We start from the raw sequence: 17,507 nt of genomic DNA, 5'->3' as shown, positions 1-17,507 counted from the left end.
GGAATTTGTACAAAGAACAACTTGCAGAAAAGCTCGAGCTGGAAATTCAAGGCACTGTGAGCTGGAAAACATGGGGTTGGGCACCGCCCAGCATTGCTTTCTGCCTCATGGTTAACATCAGAATGAATAAATCAGTAGCCCCCTTTCTCGCTGTCATCAATGCGCTTGGGTGATTAGTTGTCCAGGCATCCTACAGCCTCTACTGGCTCTTTTACCTGAGAGGTTAGGACCTGCCCAAAAGGGTGGAAGAGAGTCAACAACAATATTAACTGAGATCTTTTTCCATGACAGGGAGAACCTGAGACAGTCTAAGTGGCCACCATTGGAGGAAGGATGTCCGTAGTACATTTTTTTAAAAAATATGTTTTTTACTGATTCCAGAGAGAGGAAGGGAGAGGGAGAGAGAGAGAAACATCAATGAGAGCGAAACATCAATCAGCTGCCTCCTGCACGCCCCCTGCTGGGGATCAAGCCCATAACCCGGGCCTGTGCCCTGACCGGGAATCGAACCGTGACCTTCTGGTTCACAGGAGGATGTTTAACCAACTGACCCACACGGGTCGGACCACAATACATTTTTAAAAAAAACTCTACTGTGAACCTAGTCTTTTTAAAAAATGAACTTTATGAACAGAAAAAAATTATGTGTAAATACACTTGAACATTGCCATTGGTTTGTGTCTACTCAATATGGGTAAATTTTACTTTCTTCCCTTTAATTTTTCATACTGTGTAATTTTAGCAGCATGGGTATGTATTACTTATATAGTCAGGGAAAGCTATTTCCATTTTGAAAAAAAATCCGCTCTGCCCTATCTCTCTGAATTCCCGCTATAATTTCCTATGCCCGAATTTCCTGTAACATGTGCAGGGAACGGCTGCTTATGCAAGGTGTTAAATATGTATTTTGAATTAAAAAAAAGATCCCAAGGTCACATTTGGGGAAGGCCTAGCTCTTCGAGGTTGGACTGTTTTCTTCTTTCCTGCGATGTGTACTAGAACGTCTCAGTGTTTGTTGGTCTCACGTGCCCTGCGCCTGGTCATGAAAGGGACATACGATATCGTGGATTCAGACTTCATTGACTGTGGGAACCTTTAAAAATTTTTTTAAAATATGTTCTTATTGATTTTAGACAGGAAGGGAGAGGGAGAGAAAGATAGAAACATGCATGAGTGAGAGTTGTCATCGATTGATTGCCTCCTGCACACCCCCTGCTGGGGATGGAGCCCGAAACCCAGGCATGTGCCCTGACCGGGAATCGAACTGGGGAACCTCTTGGTTCACAGCTCGATGCTCAACCACTGAGCCACACCGGCCGGGCTGCAACCCTTTTTAGATGCGTTTCTTGAGAAACTAGTATTCTGTGGGAAACCTTCAGAGACACACTCATCTATCCCAGAATTATTCATTTGATTACGTATCTCAGTTCCCACCCAGGTACCTCTTTCCCTCCGAGATCTGGTCTGATTGGCTGGGGCCTGCCTCTGTTCGCTTGGCCAAGCTTTCCTAAGCTTTTTCCATACTTTCCTTCTAATTCACCAAGATTACATGGTCTGTCGTCTCAAATCCCCATGCTCGGGGATTTGAGCACTGCCTGTCTTATCCAAATTGGACGCTCAAAACCTTTGTGAGTCCCTGTCACCTTCCATCCACCCTGGTCTGTCCATATAAAGGCATCTCTTCTGAAGCATCCAGAAAACAAATTTACTGATGATTTTGTAGGGGCGATGGTGGTGTCTGGGGGATTTCCCTGACACAGTTGAGAGCCAGCAATTTTAATGTTAGAAACCTCTAGACGTCTGTGGCTTTACAGCTACCGGGGATCTTTCTTTCTTTCTTTTCTCCAATTTAATATGTAAACTTGCCGCCTTTTCTCCCTCTAAACTCCCAGGTTTTGCCCTGCTGTCTCTTCTTTTCAAATACAAGAATCGAACCTTTCTTTCTCCTCTGTAATTCAGGGACTTTAGCTGAAAATGTCATAGGATTGCTAATACCCAGGGAGGGGCAGGGACCAGATATGAGGTCTGCAGGGTCCTTATTCTTGGTTGGAGGTGACTTGCTCAGGGCCATGCAGGTGGCATGCCCTCCTTTTGAGTCCTTTCCAGGACCTCACGCCATCGTCAGCATCTGGAAGGATGTTGGCTGCTGTCCAGTACTTAGTACATTGCTCATGATATAATAATTGAGGGAATTAACTGCTCTTAATCCTTTTGGTGGTTTAGGGGGAAGGAAAAATCAGATTTGCATTTCCCCACGGTACCATGAAAAATGGAGAGATTGGGAGCTTTGGCATAATTTAGGAGAGTTGACACTCTCAACAAATTTAAATACAGAAGGATCAGCCGTTTCCCCACGGGTGTTACAGATACTGGTTTTACGTGGTTTGAGCATTTCAAGTTTTATGTTACTAAGAAAAAAAAATATACCTATATACCTTTTTTAAAAACGTGTGTCATCGAATAAAAGAAGGACATAGTTTAAAAAAAAAAAAGTCAAGCCCGGCTGGTGTGGCTCAGCGGTTGAGCATCAACCTAGGATCCAGGAGGTGGCGGTTCGATTACCAGTCAGGGCACATACCTGGGGTGCAGGCTCCTGGATCCCCAGCAGGGGGCGAGCAGGAGGCAGCTGATCAATGTTTCTCTCTCTCCCTCTCCTTTCACTGAAATCAATAAAATATATATATACATTTTTAAAATACATGTATTTATATATGTATACATACACCAATGTATACATATATACATTTTAAATAGATATGTTTATATATCTATTTAAATATATATTTTAAATATATATGTTTATTTATATATTTTAAATATATATTTTAAATATACATATTTATATATATGTAAATATGTAAATATATATATATATATATATATATATATTTAAAGTCAAATTGCAAATAGGAAAACCCAGAAGCTCCCTGCTCTAACTTGCCCAGAGGCAACCACCTTTGACTCAGGCTTTTCCTCGCCGGTAGCACATCTTCACATTTCTAAGCAGGGCGCAGACCCTCCTCTCTTCCATTCCTCTCTTTCCGACATGATTGTGGCCTTGGCCAGCCTCTGTCTAGGACTCATCCCGCTGGCTCCAAGGACCAGGGCCTGCAGAGCGGCGGCGAGGCCCCCGAGGCCCCGCCTGCCCTTGGCTGGGACGGTGCTGTGTAGATGAGCTTCGTTGCTCCAGGTCACAGGAGGGGACAGCCACCTGTGTGCCTTTCCTGTGTTATCCCCGCCATTCCACGTACCCGCTTGATAGACATTTGGACAAAAGCGCTTCAAGAAAGAGAGGCTAAAGCTGTCCGAGAGCCTCCGGCAGTATTTTGATGAAATCCTGGGCTCCCCGTGCATTTTTGGTTTGCGTAGTGCGGCTCCGTGGTAGGATGTCTTTAAAATGTGTTCGCTCTAAATGCCGAGTACATCATTGTTATTCTACAATGTCCTACATTGTTCCTGTTCGTACAGTTGTTGGTGTCCTGCGGGTTGTCCCCTTCCGATTTTTTCGCTGAGTAACGCGTGATTGTTTTTGTGGAGCATGGCCGTATGGCTGGTGTAATCAAATAATAAAAATAGAACTGCAGAGTTTTCCGGAAAATGCAATTAAAGAAGCTGTGAGTGCATGGTTTTGTGGGTTTTTTTTACTCCTGTTTGTAATTGTTCGTTCCAGTTCAGACTAGAGCTATTAGAGAAAATCAGATCTTGATTTGGGATGATTTATATGGAAAATATATTTGAATTATATTTGCAAGATAATATACCCTATTTATATATGTCAAGCACATGAAAGTCCCTCTCTAACCTTTTTTTTTTTTTTTTGGTTAATCCTAACCAAAGGATATTTTTTCCCACTGATTTTTAGACAGAGGGAGGGAGGGAGAGAGAGAGAGAAACATCGATGTGAGAGAGACACATCCATTGGTTGCCTCCTGCATGTGCCCTGACCAGGGCCGGGATCGAACCTGCAACCCAGGTACCTGCCCTTGATTGGGAATCGAACCCACGACCCTTTGGTGTGCAGGCCGACACTCTAACCACTGAGCCACACCGGCCAGGACGCAAGTGTCTTTTATCAACTCAGATTACGGCGCGCAGGCCTGGGCCCTCCAGACGGCCTTTCTCCAGCGTGGATTTCGCTCTGTGGCTGAGCTTTTCATTCTGTCCGCGTGGCGTCTTCCGTGGCACGGGTTAGGCCTCCGGTGCCGACTCCGCGATTCACAGGACTGTGTCCCATCTTGGAGACGCGGCTCCAAGTCAGTGACCGCGTCTCACAGTCAGTGCTGAGAGAGGATCGCGGTGAACGTCTGTGATGACAGCTGTCTCTCGAGTTCTACTTGGTGAAGCTAACCAGGCGCTCTCCACCCCCCTTCTGCAATTCCCTGAGCCAACGTCGTGTTAAGAAGTCTAGGCCACGTTTGTTTTTTAATGTTTTTATTGATTTTTAGAGGTAGAGGAAGGGAGAAAGGGAGAGAGATGTGAGAGCCGAACATCGATTAGCCGCCTCCTGTACGCCCCCTACTGGGGATTGAGCCCACACCGCAGGCATGTGCCCCGACCGGGAGTGGACCTGGCGACCTTTCGGTGCACAGGGACAGTGCCCAACCCACTGAGCCACACCGGCCAGGGCTGGGCAGAGTTTTCAAAGCTGTGACGGAATCTGGTAGGAATCTGGTAGGAAGAGGTGCCGAGATGGTTCGTGAGCCAAGAACTGCACATAGGGGTCGTGATTGGTGAACCCCGGTCACAGTGTATTTTGGAAATTGTAGCTTCCTGTGTAGGGATTTAAATCAAAAGCCAGAGCCCAGCCGGGCGTGGCTCAGCGGTTGAGCGTCGGCCTAGGATCCAGGGGATCGGGGTTCGATTCCCGGTCAGGGCACAGGCCCGGGTTGCGGGCTGCAGCCGATCCATGACTCTCTCATCATTGATGTTTCTATCTCTCTCTCTCCCTCTCCCTTCCTTTCTCTGAAATCAATAAAGATATATTTAAAAAAATAAAAACTAAATAAAATAAAAGCCAGAGAAACAGACAGCAGGGTAGCAGAGAGATACCGTTTGAAAAATAACCTGCTACACCAGATAAATCACGGAATTGGCCTGGGAGTACGGCCATCCACCTATATCGAAATAATAGATTCAAGAATCAGCTATAACGACTGGCCGAGTAAACAAAGTGCTGAGGGGAAGCGGTTTACACCCTAGAAATTCTATTTCTGTGTATCAGACACGCAGAGCCTCCAAAGTTTACCTGCTAGGAGCCCTTTCCCTAAACATTATCAGATGATCTGCTAATAAATTTGTGAGAAAAACAAAATCCACGGGCGCAAAAAACACGGTGGCTTCACCGCAGGGGAGAGAGGACGGGGAGTCCAGGGTGAGGGATGTTTCTGGAAGCCGTGGTGCCCCAGGCCACGGGCATGGCCAGGTTAAGAGGAGCAGGCGGTGGAGGACCTCAGGGGGGGCTCAGGCCGGAAAACCGAAGAAGGTGGAGCCCTCAATGTGCTCAGACACAGAGACTCGGGCCTGTGGGCGATCGGGGTGAGTTTATGATAAATATAGACAAGACGGAAGTGAAATGGGAGGCAGTCGGCTCCAATGAAAGAGTGAAATGTGATTTTTAAAAGGCGCTATAAGGATCATAATTCCAGCGGCTCCATTCTGGGCAGCGCGCCCATAGTCATCGCCCCCCAGCGCGGGAACAGACGCGTGGGAATCGGGGAGGGGCGAGAGGGCGTGTGGATTTCCCCGTGTCTGTCGTGGGCACGTGGGGAGGAAATGCGAGAGGAAACAACCCAAACAACCCCACCCGGCAGCCTCTCTGGGGAACGATTTGGATTTGTCCAATCAGGTAAAAGAACCACTTGGGTCAGAAAAATCTTCGTATATGGAGAAACCTGTTCAGAAATATTCTGCTTGTCAAGTTCGCGATGTCATGGGTGGCCTGGGAGGGGACAGGAGAGGGGCACCTGGGGGCGGAGGCTGCAAGGGCCCAGGCAGGGAGGCTGGCAGCCTGCGGGCCCCGCGGTGCCCAGGTCTGGACAGCAGAGGGCGCTCTGATCGGGGGGGGGGGGGCAACTGTGAATGTTGGGGAATTTAGGGGACACTTCAGGGCAGGCATTCCGAGGATGGAGTGCGCTTTGGGGAGACGGACCCCGGGGAGCCAGGACTCGGGAGCACAGTGAGGGCCTGGCCCCGAGAACAGGCCGGCTCCGGGGACACCGGGGCCAAGGCCCTTCCAGGAAGAGATTTTGGGGTTTGCATAAATAGCGCGTGGTTTCGTAGCGTTAGAACAGTGGGCCTTTGTCGCAACCACTCGGAAGTGAAGCCGCGATGCGTCTGCCAGGCGGGTTCGCTTCCGACCGTAACTCCAGTGGGTTTAGAAGTTGACGCGGGTCCGCGGGTTCACCGGCGTAATTACACTCGGATAGCTTTTCCTGATACTTAATGCGGTTTTAATGGAATTAATGTGCTGTGTCAACAAATACGTTGTTTTTATTGCGCAAAGAGGAGGCTTTTAAAAGGAGAGAATGGAAATGATTTGCATGTGGTTTATGTAACCTTCTTTCCCAAACTGGGCCGCGTACCTGCCCGGTTGGCATTCCCTTTCCCATGGTGGGTTGAGAGGAGAGGGCAGGAGGCTCTTAGATGCCCTTGGGCCCTGGCTGGACTTCACCTTTGCGACTTGCGTGTGTGGCTTAAACCCCCAGGGCTCCCGGGGAGCAGCAGCCCCCAGCACCGTGGGCCCCGTCGCAGGCTGGGGCCTGGCCTCCTGCCCCCTTCCTCAGCCCTGTGGCCGTGAGTCCGCAGAGAGCCTTCAGCCCTGCAGCGCGAGCTCGGCATTCGGGGACCCCACCTACCCCCCACCCGTGGAAGGTAGTGTCGCAGGGGTCACCTCCCGCTTCCGTGGGTGTGCCTGCCTCTCGGAAGGCGGACCCGGCTGTCGCGGGCTTGAGTTTTAATAGCGTGTTTTCTCTTCTGTGTAAAACACGGGAAATAGAAAAGTTGAAGGAAGGAATGAAAATCCCGCTCTCCAGAGGGCATCACAGCGCCTTAGGGACCTGGGGCCGGTTCCTCGATGTCCGTGTGGGTGGGCGTTTGTATTTGCTCCACACCAGGGGAGGCGTGCCCCCCGCCAGAGCGTTCCAACCACGGAGCAAACCGGCCAGGGCAGGCAGTTTCCTCTTGCCGAGCACCCAGGTCGTTCCTCATTTTCCAAATCATAAAAACACTTCGGCCGATACCTGGAATTCTTAGAAATGGTGGAATTACAGGCTCAGGGTGATATGCATAGTTTAAGCCGGGATGTAATACATGCGCAGTGCATTTGCATAACACATTTAGCAGATTAAAGATTAAGATCGCAGAACGTTACACATTTCGAAGGAAGTTCCCCACCCTGGCCGGTGTGGCTCAGTTGGCTGAGCGTCGTTTCCTGCGCCGAAAGGTCGCTGGTTCGATTCCTGGTCAGGCCACGTGCCCACGTTGCGGGCGCGGTCCCCAGTGGGGGTGTATATGGGAGGCAACCGATGGGTGTTTTGCTCTCACATTGATGTTTCTCTCTCTCTCTTAAAAAAAATCAATTAAAAAAATTTTTTTTTTTTAATAGAAGGTGGCTTTTTTTGTGGAGGTTCTAGTTTGAGGTCTGGCTGCAGCCTCCAGCGGGAAAGGACGTGGAGGGAGTTGGAACCACAGGGTGGACAAGAAAGCCTGGGACAGGGAACCCCGAGCTGAGGGAGGGAGGCGGCAGCCACGGCCCGAGTGGCTGCAGAGACGTGTGCGTGTCCCAGCAGGGAGCTGAGGTGGACACAGAAGACCCAGGGCCCCCGTAGCCGAGTGAGCCCTGCCATGTGTCCCCAGGGAGCCGGGGCAAAGAAACCCACACAGAAAGAAAACAAATCAGAGAAAGGATGAAGGGGGAGGGTCGCCCGCGTCACGAAACCCAAGGAAACGTTTTGCACACGCAGCTCAGGCAAACAGAGGTTGATGGACTTGCTCTCATTCCGGGCAGCTCAGAATTTTATTTGCTTTTTTTTTTCTTTTCTTTAAATCTTCACCCGAGGATATGTTTTTATTGATGTTTAGAGAGAGAGAGAGAGAGATGAAGGGAGAGGGAAAGAGAGAGAAACCTCGACGTGAGAAACATCCATCCGTTGCCTCCCACGTGGGCCCGGACCGGGGATCGAACCCGCGGCCTTGTGGTGTACGGGGCACCCCTCGAAGCCACGGAGCCACGCGGCCAGGGCCGTCCGCCCCATTTTTGCACCAACAGTCCCTCAGACAACATGCCTGGGGAACACAGTGGTCAGTTGGCGCCCCTGCAGCCACGGGGGGCGCCTGCCAGGTGTTTTGCGACATCCGTCTCGCCCTCAGCCTCCGAGCCGCGTCCTGGGAGGGTTCGTGTCAATACCTAAGAGGCTGCCTTTGAACCGGATTTGAAGATCCGAACAGAGTCCTTGATTTCGGGCACTGAAAGGACGTTTCCGTTTTAGAGGGCAAGATTTAAGGACCAGCCCCCCAGACGGGCAGGCCTTTGGCCATCTGCCATCCCCTGCTTCCCGGCCATCTGCCATCCCCTGTCCTCGGCCTCTATAGCAGGACGTTCTTTCTGGTTTCTTTTTTTTTTTAATATATCTTTATTGACTTCAGGGAGAGGAAAAGAGAGGGAGAGAGAGACAGAAACATCAATGATGAGAGAGCCATTGATCGAGCCCGCACCCCGGGCCTGTGCCCTGACCGGGAATCGAACCCCGATCGCCTGGATCCCAGGTGGACGCTCACCCGCTGAGCCAGGCCCGGCCGGGCTCGTTCTGGTTTCTGATGGTATCTCCTGCCTCTGTTTAGGCCGGTGGGAAGGGGGGAGAGAGCAGGATGACACCCTTAGGACGGCGCTCAGGCGGTTGGGAAGTGCAGCCTCCCGTCTCCTGGCGGCATCAGCCTCTCCCGTCCTTGTCGGCGTTTCTCTCACAGCTGCTCAGCTTTCCCTCCCTCTTCTCCGACCCCCTTCGCGGTTTCTTCTTTCACTCTCGGTCAGCTGTGGCCTTTGAATAACGCTCCTGGTGGATGACACGGGCCGGGGGTTTGGGGAGGCGTGGTAACGTCACGGCCGACTCCGTTCCCGACGCAAAGTGCGCCTGCAGAAGGACAGATGCCATGACAGGCCGCGTCTTCCTCGCCCGGAGCCGGAATGGGGCAAAACAAGCTCAAACGGAGACCCGACTGTTTCAGGGGGCCCAGTGGCTAGAGCGTCGCCCCCCCGCCCCCGCACCAAAGGGTCGTGGGTTCGATTCCCAGTCAAGGGCACTTAACCTGGGTTGTAAGTTTGATCCCTACTCCCGGTTGGGAGGCAACCAATTGATGTCTCTCTCTCTCTCCCTCCTCCTTCCCCTCTCTCCATTCCACTCTCTCTAAAAATCAATGAGGAAATATCCTCAGGTGAGGATTTAAAAAAAGACCTGACTGTTTCCGAGCAGGGAATGCGCCGCACCCGTTAGTCAGTCACCAGGATTGGAACCGGCGACCTCACGGAGGATTGCCAGCATCTGGGCTTGGGAAGGCCTCTGCGAAGTAGCATTCATCCCCTCCCTAGTTAGAGCTGGTGCTGGAGTGTCTAGACCAGAGGGGCCAGGAAGTCTCCTGGGGAGACACAGGGAAAGAGTGGGTGTTTGGGAACGGGGGGCTAGCGCTGTATTCTGGGTGTATTCGTGTACTAGGCAGCCCGGGTGGCCGTAACTAAGTATCAAAGGCTGTGTGGCTTACACAACAGAAGTTTATTTTTTTTCACCATTCTGGAGGCTGGAGGTCCGAGATCGGGGTGCCGCCAGGGTCAGGGTCCGGGGAGGGTCTCTTCCTGGCTCTCAGAGTGCCAGCTGCTTGCCGTGTCCCCCTGCGGCCTTCCCAAGGTGTGTACGCCACGAGAGAAAGATGGCTTTCTCTTTTTCTTCCTATAAGGCCACCAATCCCGTCGTGAGGGCCCCACCCGCACAACCTAATTTAACCCCAATTATCCTCTAAAGATCCTATCTCCAAATACAAGGACAGTGGCCCTTGGGGCTTCAACGTGTGGACTTGGGAAGGACACAAACATTCAGTCCGTAACAATTTAGTTTTCCATCACGCGGTCGCAAATCGCCGCAAGCTTTACGCTCGGCACAACGCCCCGCAGAGAAGGCAGGGGGCTGGGTGACCTGGGGGCGGGGGGCTAGCTCCGCTTTCCCAAAAATAGCGTCTGCAGGCCTCTCTGTGAGTTTGAAATACGCAGCCGCATAACTCCCAGCGCCAGAGTGGAGCCAGGGGCCTGGTGGAGGCTCTTTCCGAAAGCGCCTTCGCTCCTGGGCCCGGGCATGGGTCCCCTCTCGGGAGCGCCTGGGGCCCGGGAGGCCGGCGCGCCCCTGCAGTGCCTGCGGGCTGTGGACGTGGTGGCCGGTGCTGCGCCTCCCTGCAGCCTGCTCGTGTGTGCACTGCGTCCCCGAAGTGATCCTTCATCAGGCAGGGCGGTCGATGCCGCTTCGATTGGTCCTTAAAGGTTTCCCAGCGTCTTACCTTCCTGCACCATTTGTCTTTCCAGGTGCTGCTGTCAGGACTCATTGGCGTCGTCTCCTGGAAAAGGCCTCTGTCCCTCGTGGTAAGTCGCACCTGCTCTCCGTGGTGGCCTTGGGACAGGGCTGCCTGCAGAGGGGCGAGCGCTTTAAAGGTGAGAATTCAGGCTGCTTTGCAGAAAGGGGAAAGCAGACCCGGCTCAGCGCCCGGAGGGGTAACCACGATGCGGGTGGCCCGCCGCACTTCCGAGAGCGGCACTCAGCTGTCTGCCTAAGAGGCTCGCGTGCCTTCCTCTTTCCGTTTGCTGCCTTCCTGTGCCCGCCCACGAGGACATGCCGTGAACAAAGATATTTTAATAAGCATAGGTGCAAGCATTTTTTTGTCTAAACGTGGAAACGTGCATGCATGTAAGCACGCTCACGTGTGATCACCCAGACGGGACGGGTCTTAGCGGAGGGCAGGCAACGTCAGCTCTCCGTGTGTTTTGGAGACTGTGCATCTCTGTGCCGGTGATGTCCGTCGGAGTGGAAGCGTGAAGGAAGGAGCATCACCCACCCTGGCTAGTGTGGCTCACTTGAGCTCTTGCCTTGCGCCGAAAGGTCGCCGGTTCGATTCCCGGTCAGGGCACATGCCCGGGTTGCGGCCTCGATCCCCAGCAGGGGGCGCACAGGAGGCAGCCGATCGCTGTTTCGCTCTCACATCGATGTTTCTCTCTCTCCCTCTCTCTCTCAAAATCAATATATATATATATATACAGGAGTATCGCTGGGATGGTTTCTCACGTTGCTTTGGCATCGAGCTGGGGAGACACGGAAAGGGGACGCTGGCTGCTTCACCCCAAAAGCACCCCAGCAAGTTTGTATCTGTTGCTTTGTCGGCATGGCCTCACGTTCACATGAATATATTTATGTGTCTGCATCTGTGCTGCGGGAGAGGTTTGCCGGGCTCTGATGGATAATGGAAGGGACGGCGTAGCTTTTAACTTCTTTTGTAGCAATGAATGATTTATATTTTCCTCTTTAAGTGAAGATACCCCAGGCCTGGGCGTTGTGATCCCTCCTCCTTCCCAAGAGTAACCGTGACACCTGCTAGGCGCCGGGAAGAGAGTCCGGGAATTAATTCAGTGGATACATTTTTTCCCCCACAATATGTCAGCTCAGATGAGAATCTCCTTCTCAAAAGTGTTTTTATTTATTTATTTTTATTTATCTTTATTGATTTCAGAGAGAGGAAGGGAGAGGGAGAGAGAGAAACATCAATGATGAGAGTCATGGATCGGCTGCCTCCCGCACGCCCCCTGCTGGGGATCGAGGATCCTGCACCGGGCCTGTGCCCTGACCGGGAATCGAACCGCGATCTCCTGGATCCTGGGCTGATGCTCAACTGCTGAGCCACACCAGCCGGGCTCAGAAATGTTTTTAAATAGAAACTTGCAAACATGCACAGAAGTAGAGAGACTAGTATAATGAACCTGCGTGGACCCTCCACTTGTCTTCAACAAATGATAACATTGGCATGTTGCGTGGTGGAAACTCCCTGCTGGGTTATTTAAAGCAAAACCCAGTGACGGTATCAGAAGCTGGTTTGCTCGTGCAGTGGGAAGTGGTGGTGGGCGTGCTGGCTGGGGCCTGAGGTCCTTTGGCTGTGGAATGGCTTTTGGGTTCCCTCAGGGACATCAGGGACAGTCAGCTCCATTGTTCTTCCCCTGCCCCAAAGTGCAGACGAAGCCCTCGGACCACAAAACAAGGCATCGCCTGGCTGAGGCAGGCACAAGGGAGTGGCTGTGTGATGGGTGCCATCCCTTCCTTGTCCCACGCACCCACCCACCCAGGACAGAGATTTTCAGGGGCCTGGGCATGTCACTGTGAAGGGTGCATGCAACGTAGAGCTGACAAGGAGGAGTCAGGACTCCTTGTGGGTGTGGCCCAGATGTGTCCATGGGGAAGCCAAAGCAGTGGGGCCTCAGGGCCTCACTCTAGGATGGGGGGGGGGGAGAGAACAGCAGTAGCTGCAGCTGCTACAGCAGAGCTTTCAAAATGCCCATCAGCAGCCCCTGTCCATCAGGGTAGGGCCAGCCACTCTCTGGGTGACAGTCAGCGTTCACTTCCCATTGATTTATTTCCTCCCAAGTCCCAGGTGGAGGCTTAGGGGTTCCTCTAGCTTGACCGACACTCCCTTACTTAGGGAGGCAGGGCATTAGTTAGGGTAAGACAGGCTGCCGAACAAACCCCAGGCTTCCAGTGGCTAACACGATGCAAGTTTGCTTCCTGCCCAGTCCAGGGTGGGGGTTCCAGGCAGCGGCCTGCTCCGCTCCACTGGTGATTAGAGGCCCTGGTGGCTTCCAGCTGGGGCCCCACAATTCCCTGGGCCTGTGGAGTCCTCTGCATTTCAGTGAAAGGGGAAAGAGAAGGGAGAAGGAGCACCAGCTTCTTAGTTTCCTCCTGAAAGTGACACTCATTGCTTGTAGGCAGGTCACCACTGGGGAGAGCTAGTCCCAGGGCCCTGCCTAGTTGGGAAGGAAGCTGGGAAAGGTGATCCGTCTCTAAACAGGCATTTCCCAGAGGCAGCTCCACACTGCAGAGGAGGGCAGTTGTCTGCGCCATAAGAACATTCTTCTGTGTGTGTTGACCATGACACTGCAGTCTTTTGATTCATTTAGGAAAGCTCAGTCTCTGAACCATGACTATTGCTGTGGATTTAGTTTTATTCTAAGGGGAGTAAAATATTGATGGGAGGAAAATCCACAATATAAAGATGTATTAGGGCTCCCCAGAAAAACATGACCAAGAGGGTGCTGGCGTTATTTCAGATAGAACTTGGTTTGGTCATATTTATGGCAGTCTGTTGTGCTGGTTACTTTTTTATGTGTCAGCATGGCTAGGCCACAGTGCCCAGATGTTCATCCTAACACTAGCTTAGATGTTGAAAAGAAGGTATGTTTTAGATGAGATTAACATTAAATCAGTAAATCTGCTAACATTAAAGCAGATTGCCCTCCATACTGTGGGTGGGCCTCGTCCAATCAGTTGAAGGCCTTAAGAGAGAGACTGACCTTCTGATCGGCCCCGTGGGCTCCTCCCTTAATCACTCTGCCTTACTGAAGACCTTTACATTTACTAGGAAAAACCCCTCTTGTTTAGTTTTCTGAGGCAGAAATGTGGCTTCCTTGGCAGCTCAGACTAACTGACTATAGCGTAGCATCCCGCTCAATAAAACGTCCAGTTCACTATTTCATGGTTTTCTTGTTTGATGGAAGCAGCCAAATAGAGGAAGATTTTTTTCTCCCTATTTTCTTTTCTCAACAAAGAGGCTCCCATAGCTTTGGATTCGTTCCAGCAGGCGTTTGGGTTGCTCTGAAGCCGCAGGGAGCGTCCTAGCCCTGATGGACCCATGTGTGTCGCACCAGGAGCCGTGACTGGCTGGGCCACTGTCCTGGGCCCCCTGTGAGGACATTTCCAGTCCTCTGCCGCCTCATTCATTGGCGCTGTCCCAGGAGTGGTGGGAATAACAGTTTGCTACTTAGTGCCCGGTTTAGAGAAACCAGGCCTGACTCTTATCATAGTGTCCATTTTATTGGAAACCTACAGGCAACTGATGAAAGAAGAATTGCTGTGATCGCCTCTCCTTTCTGCTTGAATTCTGTAATTTCTGGTTTTCTCGACTGCGGTATTTAATGAGACACGCGGATGCCAAGGAGTTGGCCCTGATGACAAATGAACTTCAGCCTGGATCAGGGTTGTGTGTGTGTCTCTCTCTCTCTCTTCATTACTATGCTGATCACTTTCCAGTATAAGAAAGCTTAACAGCTCATGCTGCATATATTACCTTCTCTTTAAAAGTGTCTCTGAATTTCTGTACTAACAGATATGTTTCCCGCTGTGCCCATCAGATATTCAGCCCCGGTCTCACTACAGATTCGTATATTTGGCCATGTTTTTTTTTGGAGGGGGGGGGAATGTATGAGTCACTATAACTTTTCCTGTGGGTTGTGGGAAGCCTGTGGGGCTTTCTCTCAAGCCCATGAATGGACCCCAAATATAACTTTAAAGTGCTGTTTAAAAATATAGGTGAGTTAAAGGTTAACATATTTCACGGAAATGGATTCAGCATCATTATTTATTCAGAAACTGTGTTATAAACCCACTGTGGGGGTTTCTTATAGTCAGATCGTGGCCTCTCTTCAAGGGAATGTATTTTACTTGAGCACATTGAAGACGAAGGTTTCATTCATTAAGTGCTAAATAGTATAAGAAAGGGGAGTGTACACAGGTCCTTAAAATAAATGGAATTTTACTCTGCTAAGAAAGCAGCCTAGCTCAGCTGGTGTGGCTCAGTGGTTGAGTGTTGCCCTATGAACCAAGAGGTCACGGGTTCAATTTCCGGTCAGGGCACATCAGGCTGGATCCCCAGCAGGGGGCGAGCAGGAGGCAGCCGATCGATGGCCCTCATCATTGATGTTTCTCTCTCTCCCCCTCTCCCTTCCTCTCTCTAAAAATCAATAAAAACATATTTTTTAAACAAGGAAAATATTAAAAAAGAAAGCAGCTTAAGTTTCTTAAAAGCCCCATCTTCTTGTGAAAATAGATTAATATGCTTGTCTGTAAATTTACTAGCAGTGTTCGGTTTCATCAGGGACAGAGTCTCGCCAGAAAACGGAGCCTGAAAGGAAGGAACTAAAACCCAGCATAAGGACACCACTCAAGACCCAGCGAAATTAAAAACGGCCGTTGACAAAACACCCCTTTCTCTGAAAGCACAGCAGTCATTTATATTCACAAGAATCACTTTAGTTCTAAGTGTCAGCTCTTTTAGGTTGATTCATGGGGCTTATGTTCCACGGAAAATGTAATAAACCGTATTTTTTGAAAAAAAGAAAACAGACACAGACAACAGGGTGGTGCTTGCCAGAGGGAAAGGGGGTGGGTGAAGGTGGAAGAAGGCAGGGGGGCCAAATGGTGACGGAAAGAGACTTCACCTGGGTGGTGAACACAATGCAATGTACAGATGATTTATATAGAATTAGACACTTGCAACCTGTATGGTTTTATTAACCCCAATTTGTTATCCCCAATAAGTGCAATTTAAAAAAACAAACAAACATATTTTTTTGCAACGGACAATGAGCTTGAATAAGAAATTTAAAAACCAGGTAGACAGAGCCACCTAAGGAGATGGTCGTGCCTCAGAAAGGACCGTGACAGGCTTGTCCCCGGCTGTGGCTTCTGAATGGCTATTGCGAATCTTCTCAGGGAGGCAGAGACCTTGGGGCGGTGAGGTCATCTTCGGGGGCTCGGGGGAGCACCCAGACCTCCGTGTTACAGCTGTCCCAGAGCCCCTGGACGGGGTCCTGGACTCTGTGTGTCTGTCCGTATATGACTCGAGTGGTTTGCTTGTAATCCATTGGTTAATGCGCCCTGAGGCGAGTTGCGTGTGGTGGGACCCCCAGGCCCTGATGCATTTTTTGATTGTGATAAACCTCGTAATGCCTCCCGTTGTGGGCGCCCGGGAAGCTGAAGGCTGTTTCCAGGAGGGAGGAGTCTGCCCCCCCCACCCCGTGTCGTGTCCGGGGGCACTTCAGCGGGTGACCTTGACGTGGGAGGCCCTGGGCGGAGGGCGGTGTGCCTCGTAGCCGGCTCTGTGCCCTCTCTGTTTGGAAGGGACATGTAAAGGACATGGTCAGCGCACAGTAGGCCTCACAACTGTCACGTGCTGAGGCTCCGAGCCTGGGGTGCCACAGCGGCCCTCCCGGGAACTGACCTACGCTGTGCAAGGCGCTGAGCTGTGTCACGAGTTGCAAACGGAAGCCCGAGGTGTGGTCTTGCCTCCAAGAAGCTTAGAGCCTAGGTGAGATGGTAGGAGTTGCAGAAACAAATAGCCATAAAATAGGAAAGTAGTAATAGAAGATAAAAAAAAAATAGTTGCAAGTTAGAACTTAGTAAATGAAGAAATGAATTGTGTTACAGTTTTTATCTAGAAAGAGAAATGTGATGCATCCTGGTGCTGTTTGTACGTGTCAGCTCGCAGCAGCCCTGCAAGGCGGGTCTCCGCTCTCACAAGCGAAGGACACGTCCCTTCCAAATGGGATGTGGAACTGGCCGCGGTCCCCAGGGCGGTAACTGCTCTGGGCCCCTCTGCGTTCAAAGGGCCTGCTCTTTGCATTGCGACCTGCTGTTTCCCCCGGGGTTGAAGGGGGGAGGGACGGGTTTAGATGCAGCGGCCGGTGACAGCGGGACTCGGCCTGCCCTTTGGACGGGTGGAGTTTGGGCAGGCGGATCGCAGAGTGGAGCCCCTTAGGCCAGCAGAACAACATCCACCGAAGCCAAGAAGCGAGGAGAGTACAAGGCCCAAGGGCCCAGGAGGAGATCCAACTGTAGGCATTGGGGGTTGGTGGGGTTGAAACACCAGCTGGCTCTTAAATCTTCTCTCCAGCCTGTGTTCGGGCACCACCAGCATCAGGAGATGGGCGATGTGACTGTCCCCGACCGCCTCGCCTGTCCACGGAGGAGCTTCTTAGAAGCCCTTCCTGGTGATACTTCAGTAGCCATCTCCTTGACCCTAAGGGGCTGTAGGGAGTCCTTTGGCCCCAGCACTGACCTCATCGCCTGATGCTATGGTCTGAAAAAGAGGGCGTAGCTGTCAAAGCAAGGGGACCTTCTGTGCCTTGGTCCAGGTGGCTTAAGCAGGGTGTCTGGTGGGGCGAAGTGGACCAGGGAGGAGGTAGGAGGCGACTCCGTAAGAGTAGGTGTTGCAGCGACTGACTTAATTAGTACGTTTCGTTGCGTTGGCAATTTAACTCGCTGTGTTAGCGACGAGCCCTGCAAATCTCAAAGCCTTTCGTTTATAAAGATGCCTCGAAAGCATCCAGAGTTCAGAGGAAATGGAGGATCTGCTATATAGTCTGTTCTTTTTTTTATTTTATTTTATTGATTTCTTTTAGAGGGAGTGGAAGGGAGGGAGGGAGGGGGAGAGAGAGA

General features: G+C 51.3%; 1 protein-coding gene across 1 annotated transcript in view; it reads left to right on the top strand.

Annotated features, from left to right (window-relative positions):
* The first annotated feature begins 10,561 nt into the window (after positions 1 to 10,561).
* ENTREP2 (endosomal transmembrane epsin interactor 2) overlaps positions 10,562 to 17,507 on the top strand; it is a 78,209-nt gene continuing 71,263 nt past the window's right edge. The window contains exon 1 of the mRNA XM_081124602.1: positions 10,562 to 10,618. The gene's annotated coding sequence lies outside the window, so the exon portion shown is untranslated. The remainder of the gene's footprint in view (positions 10,619 to 17,507) is intronic.

This window comes from Miniopterus schreibersii (assembly GCF_964146895.1).
Source record: "Miniopterus schreibersii genome assembly, chromosome: 22".
NCBI lineage: Eukaryota > Metazoa > Chordata > Mammalia > Chiroptera > Miniopteridae > Miniopterus > Miniopterus schreibersii.
This window is presented reverse-complemented; position numbering and strand designations above follow the sequence as displayed.